This window comes from Lactuca serriola, chromosome 9 (assembly GCF_051521515.1).
Source record: "Lactuca serriola cultivar US96UC23 chromosome 9, Lser_US96UC23_V15, whole genome shotgun sequence".
Classification (NCBI taxonomy): Eukaryota; Viridiplantae; Streptophyta; class Magnoliopsida; order Asterales; family Asteraceae; genus Lactuca; species Lactuca serriola.
The window spans coordinates 153207521-153212176 of record NC_136416.1 but is presented as its reverse complement, the minus strand read 5'-3'; the positions used below and the strand labels follow the sequence as shown (position 1 = coordinate 153212176).

Here is a 4656-nt window from a genome sequence, read left to right as displayed (position 1 = left end):
TGACAATTGAAGGTCCCAAAAAAGCAACCTTTATATAAAGTATGCATGAAAAGTTGCAAAACTCTCGTTTAAGTGATTGATTTTGGAATGATTTTGCTTTTCTGTCTTTACCTATCTGATTTTTGACCTAACTAATACATAAACAATTTTTCTATTTCAAATGATAATATTAAATTTTTAAACTTGCAAATAATATGCGTATTTTTTTTTAACTATGGAACTATATTAGAACTATAGCTGAAAGTTAGAAAAAAGAACATAGTACAAAGAGTAAATAAAAACAACATTACAAAGAGTAAATAACAAAATCAACCAAGGCACTTTATCTTATATTTATTGTTCCTATTATAGATCAAAACATAAGGTTTAGAGCAATTGTGAAAAAAATCGGACTTCTTATTGTTAGCCTAATAAATCTATTAGGCCTGTTTGATTCAGGCTCTTTAGTAAGGTCATTTAACTAGGTTTAGCAACAGAGGCGGACCCAAAAAAAATTTAAACAGGGAGCAAAAAAAATCAACTTGAAGCGGTTTGAAGATGTACACACAAAGATCTACTTATCTTGCAAACAAGTATCTTCCGGCAACAATTAAACCACAGTTATTATAATAAACAAGATATAGACATTTTTTTTAATATTATAATTAGATAATGGATAACCACTTGCTTTTCCAAGAGATCAAAAGGAACATAAACTAGGGAAATACAAATAAAGTAGTTCCATTAAACAATTAATGACCATCTAATAAACAATAACCTGTCATGTACTCGGTAATTGGCAACAACGGGATCTCATTGTTTGAAATCTTTTCAAAATGCTGTCATTTGGAATCGTTTGAAAAATCTCTTTCTCAATGTATGTAACCAAACAATCATATTGGTCCCCAATTTTGTTGCGCAATCGAGTTTTCACAATCTTCATCGCTGAAAATGATCGTTCAACTGAAGCCGTTGAGATGGGTAAAACCAAAACTAGTTTGATCAGTCGATAAACCAAGTGGTAAATGAAATTTTTCTTTGTCTCGACTAGCTTCATTGCAAGGTATCCAACTCCCTTTAAACCAGAAAAATGAACACTAGATTTCATATCAAAAATATATGTGTCAAGCTGATTCTCAAGAACAAGTATGTCTGTTCAGAAAAGTCTGAGGGATAAAGTTGGGCTAAGATAACCAATTTCTCCTTCTTGAAAGATGAGAAAGAATCATCGGGGTTCAAGCAAGCCATACAAAGTAGCAATTCAGTAGTGGTTTCATTAAATCTACTTCTAAGTTCTTGAAGCACCCAATCTATCACATTTTTAAATAACTCATTTTCATAATGATGAAGGTTCGTCACTTGCTGAGCTACACGACGAGGCCTACCTCGAGCTACAAAGACATCATCCATCTTTGGAATAGCAATACTATACTTTTCGCAAAATAAATAAACTTCTTTGACCAATGATTCCCACCCTTCGTTTCTCAGTGTCTTTAACCTTTGTTTTGAAATACCAACTAGTTCCATAGCATTCACTATATCTTGATCTTTCCTCTGTAATGCCAATGATAACTCGTTTGTAATTCCAAGTATACTTTTCATCAAGATCAATGCAAAAACAAAATCAAAAGATTGTGTCCAATCCAACAATATGACTGCTTCTGCCTTTTGCTCAGAGCTCCCACAATCCTCAACAACATACTCAAGTACCTCAATTATAGAAGAAAATAAGATACTGATGTTCAACAATGTTACGTAATGAGATCCCCATCGTGTATCGGTTGCCCTTTGAAGAGTATATTCTTGATTTAACCCTTTACCAGTTTCAATTTCACCAATATTTATTGCTTCTAGGATCTTCTCAGCTTGTTTCTCACGAAGCAGATCTTTACGCTTACAAGAGGCTCCAACAACATTCACTAACTTGCTAATCATAGTGAAGAGCAAAACAATATCAACATGATTCTTAGCTACAGCAACAAGAACCAGCTGGAGTTGATGTGCGAAGCAATGGACATAAAATGCAGAGCTATTATCCCTTAAAATCAGACTCTTGAGACCATTAAACTCACCTCGCATATTGCTAGCTCCATCGTAGCCTTGCCCACGAATTCGTGACACAGTAAGCTTGTATGTTGTAAGTAATGAATCAATGGGTGCTTTCAAGGACAAAGAGTTAGTATTTGGTACATGTACAATCCCAAGAAAGCGTTCAATTACGTAACCTTTTTTGTCTACATATCGAAGTACAAGTGCCATTTGTTCTTTCGTGGAGACATCACGGCATTCATCAACCAAAATAGAAAAGTAGTCATCCCCAATATCTTCAATTATAAGCTTACTAGTTTCAATTGCACAAGACGATGCTATATCTATTTGGATTTTATGAGAGTACAACTTGTTTTTTTTTGGAGCATTTTGCAAGATGAATTTTCTTGTTTATTCATTGTGGTCCGCCAAAAACTTCAACAACTCTCTAAAGTTCCCCTGATTACTTGAAAGTTCTGACTCGTCATGGCCCCGAAATGCTAAACCTTGAAGTAGAAGGTATCAAACACAATCAACAGATGCGAGTAATCGAGTCTTATACTCAATTTTGATTTGATCAGATTGCTTAATAAACGAATACGCAATGCGTTGATTTTGATTCATCAAATCTTCACATTTTTGTCGGGCTTGATTGTGAGCACTCCCTGGACCACCAATATGAATTTTAAATCTTTCCGGCTTTTTCCAATTATTGAATCCTTCGGTTATGAAAGATTTGCCATCACTTGCTTCGACATCATCATCACATAAATAACAATATAAGCAGAATGCAGCATCTTCCGTCACGCTGTATTCTAACCAAGGTTTGTATAAATCCAAATCGAACCAACCACGAATAAATCTCCTTTTCGTCTTACCAAAAGCTGTTTGACGGAACTTATGACCACGCGGTTGATGAGGACCTCTTTGTAAGTAGGCTCTTCGAATTTTCTCACGATCATTAGGATTATATTTAGACATTCTTCTTCGAGTCCCAGGGTCGGCAAGAAGCTCGTTTAAATTAATTTCTTCACAATTTCTTTTTGAACTTTGTCCCATGTTCGTAGTTTGCTCCAAATTTGGCTTTCTTTTTGAGTTTTGCCCCATTTTGTAGTTTTTTCCAAAATTGGCCTTATTTTTGAGCTTTGCCCCATGTTTGTAGAAGTTCTAATAATAAACTTATCCATTTCCCCTGTATTTATAATTACAAAATATAAAGCCTAATTAAAAATAATACCCAAATAAATGAATAATAATTGTATCAGAATTTCAGAATATATATATATATATATATATATATATATATATATATATATATATATATATATATATATATATATATATATATATATATAAAGAAGATCAATCAAAGGTAAATTATTTGAAAACTATGGACGTCGATATGTGTATTGGGTATAGAAAGTGAAATCAATTAACAATTCGACATAATTAGATTCTAGGGGATAAAACCCAATTATTTGAAAAATGATAATAAACAAAGTATATGAATATTACCTGGCATGAAGGGTGAATCAATGGAAAATAAAGTCAAACACAAAACTCAAAACTATAAGCCTGTAAATGAAATGAGCAAACAGAATCAATTTTTTGTCGTGAGAAGTGAGAACTAAAAGAGGCGTGCTTTCTTTTTATTTATTTATCCTTCTTATCTTTTAACTGTGCCAATAAAGCCGCCAATACTAAAACTTTTACCCTCCTTAATTTCTTATTTTTTTTCAAAAAATTTCAAAAAGATATTTTAAAAAAAAAAAAAAAAAATTTGTTGTGGGGGCAGCTGCCCCCATTGCCCCCACTGTGAGTCCGCCGCTATTTAGCAAGGTCATTTAACTAGGTTTAACCTAATTAGCTTTCGGATATATATTATATTTTTCTTTGTTGTAATTGTATATTTTTATTATTCAATAAAAAAACCCTAACAGTGTTTTGTTCATTATTTACATGATATCAGAGCTACAATTTATTTGTTGTTTATGTTTGTTTGGGGCGACTTGTACCTAAGTTTTGGCGACTTTGAGTAGATTTTCTGATATGTTTATGTATTCCATTTGCTTTGTTTTGTTCAATTTTTCATTATTTTAAGGATTTCTATTGTCTTTTTTTAGTTCGATTTTATCGATTTTTAAGGGTTTCTATGTTGTTTCATCATTTTTAGTGCTGCTTTCAGTACGTCGAAATACCTTTTTGTCGATTTCTTGTTGTGATTTCTCACTGTTGCCGCAAAAATACCCTTTTTTTCATTGAATTCTCATAATGATTATTATAATCGCGGCATAATTTTTTGTTTAGAAAGCGTTTTTATTCGCCTTTGTTATTGTTTGAAGTTTGGCTTGTTTAGTTATTGTTGGTATTCGTCGATTCTGAGGTTTTTTTGTTCTATTTTATTGTTTGATTGTTTACTGTCAATATGTCTCCGAATGATAGCCCAGTTCGGAAAGTTAGTTTTGATGAATGTGCTTACTACACACAGAAGAATCATTGGAAGTCTCAATAACCAATGTTATTGAACAAGGAAACGAAGTAACAAAATAGATCATTTGGATCATTTCACCCTATAGTAGAAACTAATGTTCATGTTACCACTACATCATCTTCTGCATTGGATCCTCAAGTTCTTAAGCAGTCCAGACA

The 4656-nt window shown here is 32.7% G+C and overlaps 1 pseudogene; it reads right to left on the bottom strand.

The window, feature by feature from the left end:
• Positions 1-760: 760 nt before the first annotated feature.
• Positions 761-3114, bottom strand: LOC145076177 (uncharacterized; annotated as a pseudogene).
• Positions 3115-4656: the final 1542 nt, after the last annotated feature.